Here is a 14,660-nt window from a genome sequence, read left to right as displayed (position 1 = left end):
AAACATATGCTCCCATTGCTAGGTTAGAAACCATTCATATGCTACTTGCTTATGCCGCTTTTAAAAATTTTAAATTGTTTCAAATCAATGTTAAAAATGCTTTTCTAAATGACTATATTAATAAAGAAGTATATGTAGAACAACCACCTGGTTTTGAAAATAATAAATATCCAGATCATGTTTACCGGTTGTCTAAGGCCTTATATGGATTGAAAAAAACTCCTAGAGCTTGATATGAGAGGCTTAATGGTTTTCTACTAGAAAATGGGTTTACCCATGGCAAAATTGGCACTACACTCTTCATTAAATCAAAAAATGATGATATGCTCCTTGTTCAAATTTATGTGGACGATATCATTTTTGGAGCAACTAATGATGAGTTGTGTAATGAGTTTGCCAAATGCATGCAAAGTGAATTTGAAATGAGCATGATGGGTGAACTTAGTTTCTTCTTAGGGCTACAAATTAAACAAGCGAAATATGGAACTTTCATATGCCAATCTAAATATGCCAGAGACTTTCTAAAGAAATTTAATATGGAAGATTGTAAAATTCTTGGTACCTCTATGCATTCTTCCATTAAACTTGATAAAGATGAGCAAGGGATCCCTGTTGATGTGAAATTGTATCGTGGCGTGATTGGGAGTCTCCTATATCTCACTGCTAGTAGGCCTGATATTATGTTTAGTATATGTATGTGTGCTAGGTTTTAGGCTACTCCTAAGGAATCATATCTAAAAGCGGTTAAAAGAATCCTTAGGTATCTAGTTGGAACTATAGAGTTAGGCTTATGGTACCCTAAGCATACTACCTTTGAGATTGTGAGTTATACTGATGCTGACTTTGCCGGTAGTAAGGTTGATAGAAAGAGTACCAGCGGCACTTGTCACTATTTAGGACAATCTCTTGTTTCTTGGTTCTCCAAGAAATAGAACTCAGTTGCCCTATCCATAGCCAAAGCAGAATATATTGTGGTTGGAAGTTGTTGTACTCAAACTCTTTATATGAAACAACTTATGGATTTTGGATTGCACTACGATACAATACTGATTAAATGTGATAATACTAGTGCAATCAACATCTCTTAAAATCCTATCGCACATTCACAAACTAAACACATTGAAATTAGACATTCACTTCCTTCGTGATCATGTGCAAAAGGAGATGTGGCTCTTGAGTTTGTATGAACTAATGAGCAGTGGGTGGACATCTTCACTAAACCACTTCCAGAAGATAGGTTCATACAAATTAGGCGTGAATTAGGTCTAATGCATAGTAGAGATGCTTCCTTGATAGTTCATAACTTGCACAAATTTAGGGGGAGCTTTCAAATAATTTTACAAGTCTAACAACAAATCTACCATTGATATCTTGTATTGGCTTAGACTTAGTGAAACTTGATTAATGTTTGTAATGCATATTTTTCATATATATTACATGTTGATGGTATTTATGTTTTATTGCATTGATGATACTGGAACTATTTGAGTAGATGTGGATAAATTGTTAGGATTTATAAACTCAAAACAGGTCATTTTTATACAAGAAGTTTTGGGAAATGTCTTATTTTCAAACAGCATGCTGCCAAAATTTTTAAAAATTCCTAAACTTCTCTTGTATACAAATGATTATTACCCATTGCCTAAAAGCTCTAAGTTTTATGGTCCTTTTTGCTGTTGCCAAAAGGGGGAGATGAAGAGGCAAAAAATTGGGTTGAAATTAGGCCGCACTTAATGCATATTATTAGGGGGAGCCATTTATGGCTACACCCACATTTTTTGCATGATGTATTTGTCATCATCAAAAAGGAGGAGAATGTTGACCTTATAGGTCACACCCAATTTTGATAATGACAAATACTTGTTATATTTGATGGGTGTTTGAGGTTATGTGCAGGTATAAAGTTGGCATATCAATATGATGGCACAAGGTGTTGAAGTTGAAGGCACCTGAAGACCCTAATAGTGTCGTATTTAAATGCTTTATTCATTATGGGTTTGTAATAGTAAATAGGGTTTGGTTTGTAATAATTGTATGCATCACCTATATGGTATGATAGGTAAACTCAAACTAAAAAGGACCTAGAAATGACCCTAGGACACTCACACATGCATATATATATATATATATATATATATATATATATGTATGGCTAAATGGATAGGGTGATTGCATGATTAAATAGGACTGAAATGCACTTAAGTTGCATGTTCGGTCGACCGTACTCTCAAGTACAATTCTTCCCGGTCGACCGAACCAAGATCGGGTCAATAGTTTGACCACAGTCTGGTCAACCGAGCCCAACTCAGTATATTTCTCCCAGTCGACTGAACTCCATTTGAGTCAACTTTTTGACCACCCGGTCGACCGAGCCCAAAATGCATAACAACGCCCTGGTTGATCGAGTTCCCATGTGTGGAACTCAAAGGTCTGGTCGACTGAACTAGATAGTTCAAAAAGTTTCCGGTTGATTGAACCGCGCTAAAAGGAAAAATCGCCCTAGAACCTCCATGTCTGGTCGACCGAACTTGTAGTTCAATTAATACCCGGTCAACCAAACTTAAAGCAACTTGGTCAGCCGAACTTCCTTCGGTCGACCAGTGCTCTCGGGTTGCACCAATATTTTTACCATGGTTAATATTTTTAAACGGGGTTAATTTGGTCAAATTATTTTAAAAATTTTATAATAATTCCTTATGTGTCCTTAACGACTATAATTAGGGGGAATTCTATATATACCCCTTCATTTGGAATGATTAGCACAAGATTAGCAAGCTTGATTAGTGATTTTTCTTTGAATTCTAAAATCATTCTCTCTCACTTCCAAGTATCCTACACTCATTCTTTCCTTGCCATATTGCCAAAAATCCGTTTGTAAGTTTGAATTGAGTGTTATTGTTCTATAAGGTTTGCTCTCTCAAGTTTATGTTTGTTTGATATTATTTTGTTTGAGAGCAAGACCTTAAGTGTTCTTAGGGGACTTTATTAATAAGTCTTTCCTAAGAAAACTTCACTTGAGCTTCTGAGTATTGCACTATCACTTCAATATCTTAAGAAGTTTTTATTTGATTTTGGTTGCTAAAAATCTTTCCAAATCATTTTCAAATATCTTGTGTATTTTATTTTGAGAAAAATTTCTTGAGGATATATTTGTTTATGCTCTAAAGATCTTTGTTGCAATATTCCTTGAGCGATACTATTTTTGAACACAAAGATCAAACTCGTTTTTTGCAAACAAAATCTGTACTTCTTTTGAGGCTTATATATTGAGGAATATCATTTGTTGAGATATCTGAAGTGTGGCAAGCATCTTTGTTTGAGCATTGTGATTGAATATTTTTGTGTGATACAAAGATCATATGATTTGCACTCTCACGCACTGATTACAACTCTCGCATAAATATTTGAGAGTAGATATCTTAGACCACATTGAGCTTACTTCATTATATCATTTAGTTGTTCATGTGATTGTTCATATTGGGTACACATCTGCTTTGCATGAAAGCATAATTACTGTACCAATTTCATTTTAAGAGAATACTGTTATATTTCCAAGCGTGGCTTGAGGGGGCAGTAATCCAGCCTGGTAAGGATTGATTGTAAAGGTTGAGGTCATCCCTGTGCTAATTGATTTGGTTTGTTTAGGTGCCGCTCCACCCGTTTAAGTGAGTAAATATAGTGGTAATCCTTGTGCTTGTTAGCCAAGGCGGGGACATAGGCAATTTGCTGAATCTTGATAACATTTCTGTGTGTCTATTTCCTTTACTGCTTTCTGGTGCATGCGTAATTAACTAAATTGTATTATTTAACTTTTGGTACATATTATAATTGATTTACTTTACTTGCACTAGATTGACCATAGGGTTGTGAATATACTCCTATTAGGATACTCATCTAGGGCATAAATTTTAAAAGTACCAATTCACCCCCCTCCTGGGATCATGGTAAAGCTAACAACTCCCGACTAATTAAATCAATTAGAGATTTAGAATAGTGTTGAGCTAGGATGGTTGTAATAGGCTTTAATCTAGAAGAAGACACAAATTTTAAGGAAACCTATGCACAAGCATTTAAAGTGGAAAGCCATTCAAACTTGAATCATTCATAAGAAAAGAAGCAAATTGGCTTGCCACATTGAAGAGAAATTGGTTGAAACTTTTTGGTCATTTAAGTCTACGCGTTCAAAGCCAAAGTTAAGTTATTGAAAATTTAGAGCACTTGGCTTAGAATTTGAAGCATAAAAATGTGAAAGAGGAGAACTATGAGTAGGTTGCATAACTGAGGGGGAGCAAAAAATTCAATACTTTTTTTGTATCCTAAACATTTTAATCTTGTGGTACTAAATTCTCTCTTTTATTTTTTGCTTACATGCTTTTATGAGAACAGTACTGTAACTTACCATTCATAACTTGCTGAATAATCACATTTATTTGATTAATGGTTAATTTCTTGTATCATGAATTTTTTTGGCTATACTGAATTGATTGATACCATATGCATGGTCGATGCATAATGTGTGCTTGCATGCTGATAGCTATTAGGATACTTGCATACTGATAGCTGATTAGGATACTTGCATACTGATTGAATTGAACACCATCTGCATGGCTGATGCAAACCTTGTGATTGCATGCTGGTAGTGACTAGGGTATTGCATGATTGACTAAATGATCAAATATAGGAATACATGCTGCCAAATTGATTGACTTATGACTCCATAAGACTTATTTTGAATTCTAAATATTTTACTAGGTCTTAGGTAGTATCAAAGTGTCATCATGTTCAGCACATTGTTTTTAATCTTAAATAGCCACTTATACTGTTATTGTGTACAAAATTGCCATTTTTTTCAAACATCTACATGACTACTATCTAAGCCCCCCCCCCCCCTTTTTTGTGTCAAAATGGGGAAGTTTTTTTTTTTTTTTTCAAGCTAAGGGATTTTGTTTATTAAATGATATTGTGCTTAAATTAGTCCTTCTTTTGATGAAAAAAAGGGGAGAAATATCTGATAAAAATTGCAAAATTCATTTTTAATACTCCTTGCTTCTTGATTTTTAAATGGGACAAGTGTTTGAGCTACATTGCTAAAACTAAATGCATATTGAGCTAAAATTCAATATTTCTCATGCTTCTTGATTTTTAAATGGGACAAGTGTCTGAGCTACATTGCTAAAACTAAATGCATATTGAGCTGAAATTCAATATTTATCAACTTGAAAAATTTCAATGTCTTCTTTCTAGATATGCTTGAATTACACTGTCTGTTTTGAAATTGTGCATATTGTAAGGGGGAGCCTTTTTAGGCTAACCTCATTTTTGCTCTTGTATTTTGTTATCATAAAAAATGGGGAGATTGTTGACTTTTTGATTCATATCTCGTTTTGATAATGACAAAATCAAATGCATCTCATTTGTGCATTTAGTGTATGAACAAATTGTCAATACAATAGGGAATCCATGAGGCACTTAAAGCACATATCACTTGGCTTATTACATGAAAAATTGAAGAGCAAAGAGTGAAGACATATATTATTTCAGTTGTATTGCATTTAGATTAAATTGTATGTGCGTGTCTTACTTGATTTGATTAAAGCTCAATAATGACCATAGACTGACCCTAGGAACTCAAACTTTTCATGGAAAACCTTTACTTAAAAAGTCAAACTAATACAAAAGGTTTGAAATGATTTTGAAGTTCAAAACTTGGCTGAAATAAATTTTTATAAAGGGTGTAACGACCTACCTATTTTACCATATATTATTTTTTTTCACACAATAACATACATAATAATCCTAATATCCTGTTAAACAGTCATAGTTGTGATCAACCTGGACCCATGCGTACCAGGCATATATCTGTCATACAACTTTGATACCTAAGCAGCGAAAAACATAAAATTACATATATGCCATACAATACCAGAAACCATACCAGAGTTTTACTAAATCTGTCATATATATACAATCATCCACAAAAGACCCAAAAAGATATCCTAGGGTCTCAATCCACAGACTTACCCTTTCGATAGGGTAGTTCGGTCAACTTTTGATGCTACGGGGCTTTATCCGCCCTCCTACCTAGATTTCCTGAAATGTTTGTAATGCTGGGGTGAGACATCTCTCAATAAGGGAGATAAACTAACATCAGTGTGTGGCAACATGAGTATTCTCATGATAAGTGTAAACAGTATATAAATCATATCTAGTAAAAACTGTTTATATGATTTCTGAATAAACATTATTATTCATAACATAGCATATCATATTGTATTTTTGAATCATGTAAATCATCATATATAACTATACAATACGTGAAATAATACCCTAGATGGATAGCTAGCTGATGTCATGTCTTACCCCCTATATGACAGGTTTGTGTGGCTCGAAGGCAGGACATAGTAATGGCTGACTGACCATGCTAAGTCAACAAAAGTTTGTAAGTACGATGGGCTTGCCCCACCTGGTCTGGACTGCCAGTGGGACACTTACACTACCATGAAGCCACATCGACTGCCATCTCCCACACTCTATCTGAGATGTGTGGTAGCACTAATGTGAACATGAACTTGAATATACCATGCTTCATTAAAATAAACTAAGTCATCCAGATTCTGATAACATATAATACATTTCATGATACTGATACATAACTGTTTCATATTTCATAGAAATATTTGGCATGATCATATTTTCATGAATTTTGACATAACATACATGATTACGACATTTATGCCCATATCATAACATGTAATCACAAAATTTGTGCCGACATATCATATCGTATAAATCATGGCATCTGCGCCGAAATATCACATAATATACTGAATCTTGATATTTCTGTATTGTTTAACATAATACTTCAAAACCATAGTTCCTGTGCTATTTTTATGATTTATCTGAAAATTGCCAAAACATGCTTATACTGAAGAAAACATAATATTTTGGTATAACATAATTTTCATGGAGAAATCATACTCATGCCACACAAGTGTAAGTAATATTCTAACATAAAATTTGAACTAAAATCATATTTCTTGATAAAATGTATTAAAACCATTTCCCTGTTCAACAACAGTATTTCCTAAACACAGTTCCATATTATACATATTTTTTCTGAAAATAAATGCTGTATAATAATAAATAATTTCATGAAAAATGCTGACTTACTTTATCCTCTTATCTGACTTGTTGAGAAGCCCACAAATTTAACCAAACCAGCACATGTGGTGTTCCTAGCTCAACACCCTAAAATTCACATTTTCCCAACAAAATTCCAATATTATCTCACTTAATACATTTTCCTCAGCCTAGAAATACCAAATAACTTATAAAGCCTAAAATAACCAACTTACCCAAATTTTGGGATGGTGCTCAAGTTGGCCTAACCAACAATCTACTCCGATAGACTTGAAGAGAATCTTCCCAAGAGTAATGTGCCGGCTTCCGATCGTTGAATCGGCGAACAACGAAGCCAGAATCGAAGAGAGAAGGTAGAAGGGACAAACTTCTTGAGTGAGAGAGAGAGAGAGAGAGAGAGAGAGAGAGAGAGAGAGAGAGAGAGAGAGAGAGAGAGAGAGAGGGTTTCCAAGCAAAATTTCTTGCTGAATCCCAAATTTGGCATATTTATACACCTAGATTCGTTGACGAGACATGTCACCTTGTCGACGAGGCCAAGAAGAGAGTTCATTGATGAGCTTATAACCTTTGTTGATGAACTTCAGGCCCAAATTCACCACTCTCGATTTTTTTTCGTCGACAAGACACGTGGCGTACGATGAACCAATGAAGGAGTTCGTCAACGAGACCAGAGGGTTCGTCGATGAACCCTACTTTGTCCCCTTTTGGAATTTCTTTTTCTTCCACCTATTTTCTCTATTTATTATTTAATGGCTATAAATTTTCAGGTCTCTACATTCTCCCCTCATAAAATTTCATCCTCGAAAGTTACTATATGTATTAAACACCACCCTATGAGGAAAGTGGGCTACTTATTTTATTACTTACCCTCACTTGTGGCGGAGGAATACCGTGTTTACATTTAGGATTCTGGGAGATTGCAAATACATAAAATAAAATTCTCCTAAAACTAAAATACTACCTACTAACCGAAAATTATTACATGTACTGACTAACCTGCACAAAAGAAACTTAACATACTTATCTGCATTTTTCTTGATTACTTTTGGTCTTCACTAAATAGGTGTGGGTATTTCTATCATATTTCTTCTTCAAGCTCCCATGAAGCTTCTTCAACTACATGATTTCTCCACAAGATTTTTACTAATGGAATTTTCTTACTGCGCAATTCCTGTTCCTTCATATCTAAGATCTTCACTCATATCTCCTTCTAAGCCAGTGAATCCCTGAGCTCTATCTCTGCATAACTGATCACATGGGAGGGATCTAGGACTTATTTCCTCAGCATGGAAACATGAAATACGTCATGTATCCTGGATAAAACTGGTGGTAAAGCTAGCCGGTAGGCAACTGACCCCACCCTCTTAAGTATCTCGAAAGGGCCAACAAACCTAGGGCTCAGGTTACCTTTCCTCCCAAACCTCATAATTCCTTTCAGTGGTGCTATTTTCAGATATACATGATCTCCCACTTCAAATTATAACTTTTGGCGGCGAGTCTCTGCGTAGCTTTTCTGCCGGTTCTGAGCTGCACTGATTCTTTCTTTAATAAGTCAGACTTTATCGTACACCTTTTGCACTAATTATGTTCAATACTTGCCTCTCTCCCATATCATCCCAGTATAGTGGAGATCGGCATCTCCTACCATATAAAGCCTCAAAAGGTGCCATGTCGATACTGGCCTGATAGCTGTTATTGTATGCAAACTCTACCAGCGGCATATACTAGGTCTAACTACCCCCAAAATCCAGCACACATGCCCGTAGCATATCCTCTAATATCTGAATTGTCCTTTCTGAGTGCCCATCTATATGAGGATGAAACGCCGTGCTAAATGATAACTAAGACTCCAGAGCCTCCTACAAGCTCCTCCAAAATCGTGACATGAAACGTGGGTTTCAGTCTGATACTATAGACACTAGCACACTATGTGATCTCAATATCTCTTGAATATATAAATTTCTGCCAGTCTGTCCATGGAGTAGTTGATCTTGATAGGGATAAAGTGAGTGGTCTTTGTCAGTCGATCTACGACCACCCAAATAGCATTCTGTTCCTACTGCATCGACAATGAACCTGTCACGAAGTCCATAGAAATGTGATCCTATTTCCACTCTAGGATGTAAAGTTGCTGTAGCTGGCCCGCTAGCCTTTGGTGCTCAGCCTTTACTTGCAAGCACGTCAAACACTACTGCACAAGCTCGGTAATCTCCCTCTTCATGCACTCCACCATAAAGACTCTCATAAATCCCTATACATTTTAGTGCTGTGAGGATAAACCGTATACAGGGACTTGTTAGCCTCCTCTAGGATTGTCCTTCTGATATTCTCATCTGCAGGCACGCACATCCTGGTACGGAACCTCAGAGATCTGTCATCAGAAATACTGAACTCCTCTCCCTATTTGTACTGCACTTTGACTATCAGCTCTGCTAATTAATCCGTTCTTGTAGGGTAGGCTGTACCACCAGGTTGGAAATAAATACCTAGTGATCACTTTCTACTAACTCCACGCCAAACCTCTCCAAGTCCATCTGGATTAAGCACTGAATTTCTACTGCTGAAAATACTGTCATCATGTATTTTCAGCTCAGCGCATCAGCCACCACGTTTGCTTTACTTGGATGGTAGCTGATAGTACAATCATAATCCTTGATGAGCTTTAACCATCGTCTTTACCTCATATTCAACTCCTTCTGTCTGAAGAAATATTTTAAACTTTTATGATCTGAAAATATTTCACATCTCTCTCCGTACAGATAATGCCTCCAAATTTTCAATGCATGAACCACTACAACCAATTCTAGATCATGGGCGAGATAATTCTTTTCATATTCTTTCAATTGTCTAGAGGCATATGCTACTTCTCTGCCCTGCTGCATCAATACACATTCGAGCCCTCTTAAAGATGCGTCAGAGTAGATCACATAACCATCACCTCTCAATGGAATAGTCAATACTGGTGCAGTGATGAGCCTCTATTTCAATTCCTGGAAGCTCTACTCACATTCGTCATCCCATTCAAACCTAACATTCTTTCTGGTTCTTCGTGTTAAAGGCCCTGATAATGCTGAGAATCCTTCCACAAACCAATGATAATATTCCACTAGTCCCAAGAAACTCTTGATTTCCTAAACGTTCCTTAACCTAGCCCAATTAACCACTGCCACTATCTTGCTAGGATCTACTGAAATTCCATCCCTTGATATAACATGCCCCAAAAATGCATCTTTCTATAACTAGAATTTACATTTTTTAAACTTGGCATACAATTTCTTTTCCCTGAGCATCTGAAGAACTAGCCTTAGGTGCGTCTTATGCTCCTCAAAACTCCTTGAGTAGACTAGTATGTCATTAATGAACCACAACGAACTGGTCTAAATACTAGTGGAAAATTCTATTAATCAAATCCATGAATACAGCAAGAGCATTCGTAAGATCACATGGCATAACTAGAAATTTATAATGCCCATACTTGGTCCTGAAAGCCATATTCGAAACGTGTTCTGCTTTAACTTTCACATGGTGATAACCTGACCTGAGGTTGATTTTGGAATAGACCTGGGTCCCTTGGAGTCGATCAAATAAATCATCTATACGGGGTAGAGGATACCTATTCTTAATTGTTACTTTGTTTATTTCCCTATAATCTATACACATCCTCATAGACCCGTCTTTCTTTTTCACAAATAAGACTGGAGCTCCGCAGGGCGATACACTAGGTCAAATAAACCCTTTATTCAATAAATCCTATAACTGATCCTTTAATTCTCCTAATTCCACTAGAGCCATTCTATAAGGAGCTTTAGAAATTGGTGTCATCCCTAAAAGTACGTCGCTAGCAAAATCTATCTCGCAATTGGGAGGCAACCGAGGTAGTTCCCCTATAAAAACATCTGGAAACTCCTTTATCACTGGTGTACTGACAAACTTCAATTCATTTTCTGTCATCTCCTTTACAAAAGCCATAAACCCCTGACATCCATCCAGGAGTAGTCTCCTCGCTTGCATTACTTTACAAAAGCCATAAACCCCTGACATCCATCCAGGAGTAGTCTCCTCGCTTGCATTACTGACACTAACTAAGGCGGAGAATGCACCCGTGACCCTACAAATCTGAATTCTTGCTTTTCCGGTGGTCTAAATATCACCTCTTTCAGATAATAATCGATACTAGCATGGTTAGTAGCTAGCTGGCCCATACTCAGTATTACATTGAATCCATACATATCTAGAACAATTAGGTCAGCTGGTAATATTCTCTCATGAATTTTTACTAGATAACTCCTGAGCACCCTACGACACCTCACCACTGATCCTCTCAATGTTGCTACTAAAAATTCATCATCTAATAACTGTGTCTCAACACAAGACAATTTAACATATTTTGAAGACACAAAAGAGTGGGTGGCACCTGAATCAAATAAAACAATAGCTTGATATGATAAAACAGAAAGGGTACCTGCCACAACGTTGCTTGCGGTCTTAGCGTCTCCCGACGTCAAAGCATATACCCTCGCCAGAGCTATATTCCTCTGTTGGCCTCCATAGGGCACTTGATAACCTCCTTGGTAAGATTTGGTAGCAGGAGTGGCACCAGGTGGTGTAGGGCAATCTCGCACCAAATGTCCCAGTCTACCGTAGCGATAACAGATGCCTCTTATTGACTTTATAAGTCTGATCTCGTTTTGATTATGACAAAACCAGTGTTTCTCAAATGTGCACTGAGCTTCTTGAACAGGTTTATCCTTAGCATGCATTGTTGGTAGGAATTCAAGCAAGCTATACGAACTATGAAGATTAAGCTTCATTTATGGTGTTTGAAGAATCAAAAGAATGAAGACCTATTCTTTATTATATTTGCATTTCATTTTAATTGGTCTGTAATAATTTATATGATCATAATAATGCATCTTTATGCATGATAGGATTTAATGCTCAAAAGGACCATAGGGACCGAATGACCTTAGGTCAGTCAACCGACGCCGGATTTTTTTGACAAGCAAAATGACCTTAGATCGACCCTTAGGCCCTTGCACAACACTTATCATAGTTCCCAACATCACTTAAAATATCAAGGGAATTAATTGAAGAAACAAATAGGACTTAATTGAAAATCCTGAGAGAGGTCGGGCGATCGAACCCTAGGAGTTCAAAACTCTTCGGGCGCCCGAACTGGTTGAAAGTCAGCAGTTTGACTAGGTTTCGGGTGATTGAACCCAAAATGACCCTATCGCCCTTGGGTGCCCGAACCCTTAGAAGGTTACTTTTCACCAACTCGGGCTGCCGAACCTCATAGTTCAAATCAGGCCTCGAGCGACCGAATTGGCAAGTTCGGGCTATTGAACTTAGCTTCGGGCACTCGAACCGCGGACAGAAACATTCTATCTTTTGTTTAGCTGACCGACCCTTACTTTGGGCACCTGAACCTTTAAAAACCAATTTTTTGAGTGAGTCTATTTGGGCACCCGAACCTCAAATTGGGCACCTGAATCTTATGGGTTAAATTAATTTTTACTAAAAATTAAAAGGGCAAACTGGGTTAATTTTTCTAAATCGATTTTAAACTTTTCTAATAATGCTCATTGAGTCCCCAACGGTCATAATTTTGCCCTTGCCTATTTATATCCTCTCATTTGCAAAATTAAGGGCTGATTGGCCAAATCATTAAGGAAAAACTCTCTTAAACTTTCAAAATCCCATTTAGCCCATACTACTTCCATACACTCTATTTTGCTATTCCCCTAGTAGATCAAGTTACCAAGAGTGTTATTGAGTGTTTTACAGTATTAAAACTCTCCTTGCTTGTTGATTGATTATTTTCATTGAGAGTTCTTAGCTAGGGTTTCCCCCCGATTTAAATAATAAATCTTTGAGCAAGAATACCCTTATAGCTAGTGAGTCTTTGCATCCTGATTGCAAGATTCATCAAGCTTGTGGATTTTGATTTGCAAAAATATTATTTTACACAAGCTTGTATATTATCTTTGATATTATTTTTTCTAGCTTCAATCCAAAATATCTATTGTGCTCTACATTTAGAATATCCATGCGATATTTGATTTCGATTGTGTTAAACTTCCTTTGATCATTTGTGTGTTGAATATCTTATTTTGAATCAAAGGTTGAACTCTCAAATATACATACACTCACACATCTTAGAGAGTTTACATATATGATCTTACCTGAGCATTAAATCCATATCATCTATGAGTGCATATTTGTTTGTGTTGTATTTTGGTACATATCTGCTTTACTTGAGAAGCATAATCACTATACCGGTTATATTATGAAAATACTGTTGTATTCTAGGTGTGGCCTGAGGGGGCGGTAATCTGGCCCAGTAAGGATTGTTTGTAAAGGTTGAGGTTAGCCCTGTGGTAATTGACCTGGTATTTTAGGCGCCGCTCCACCTGTTAAGTGAGTCTTAGTGTAATCCTTGTGCAAGTGTGCCAAGGTGGGGACGTAGGTATGATTGGCCAAACCCCAATATCATATTTGGTGTCACTTTTACATTTCCTGCATTATATTCCATTGTGTGCTTGATTTAATTTCCTTGCTGAATATATTACGTATCTAAAAGACACAGATTTGCATTGAGTTGAGAAATACTAAAATTGCATTGTATGCTTTAAATATTGGTAAATATTTCATATCTGCAATTTCATATATACTTAGACTGTCCCTAGGTTGTGTAATACTGCTACTAGACTGATTGACCTAGGAAGGAATTTTTAAATACCAATTCACCCCCCTCTTAGGATTACACCAAAGCTAACAATTGGTATCAGAGCCTCGTTATCTAGACTTAAACGTTATTTTGTAAAAGTTCAAAATGACTCATGTTGGTGTATCCCAATCATGTGAGGGTACTCTGCAAATCTTCCAATGTTTTCTGGTGAAAATTTTTCTGATTGGAAACTTAGAATGACTATCTTTATAAAATCATTGAATTAGAGGACTTGGAGAGTCATTACTTAAGGGGATATCGTACCTATGAAAAGTGTCAATAATGTTGAAATTCCCAAATCAGAAATTGAGTTGAATGATAAAGATGTGAGTTTAATTCAAATAAATTTTGATGCCATGAATATTCTATTTTATACTTTAGATACTAATATCTTTCGTGAAGTAAGGGCATATCAAAACGCTAAAGCAATATGGGAAGGGCTTGAAAAGAGATATGGAGCATCTAAGCATGAAAAATCTATAGCTCCATGTGACTCCAGCTCAAAAGGCCATGAAGGAGGTAAATCGTGCTTCATAGATCTAACCGATGATGAGGTAAACCCGTCTCCTTTTATGTTATTAGATAATCTTGGCAATAATTCATGCGATGATTTGAATGATGCATTTGATTCTGAATCATGTAATAGTAGTGATAGTTAGAGTATGCCTACTTATGAAGAACTACAAATTGAATATGTTAGAATTTATAAGTCATTTGTTAAAGCTAACAAAATATATACTGCTTTGAAGAACAAGTATGAGGCATATGAGAAAGAATGTGAATCAAAAGT

The sequence above is a fragment of the Malania oleifera genome, chromosome 5 (genome assembly GCF_029873635.1).
Source record: "Malania oleifera isolate guangnan ecotype guangnan chromosome 5, ASM2987363v1, whole genome shotgun sequence".
Lineage (NCBI taxonomy): Eukaryota > Viridiplantae > Streptophyta > Magnoliopsida > Santalales > Ximeniaceae > Malania > Malania oleifera.
This window is presented reverse-complemented; position numbering follows the sequence as displayed.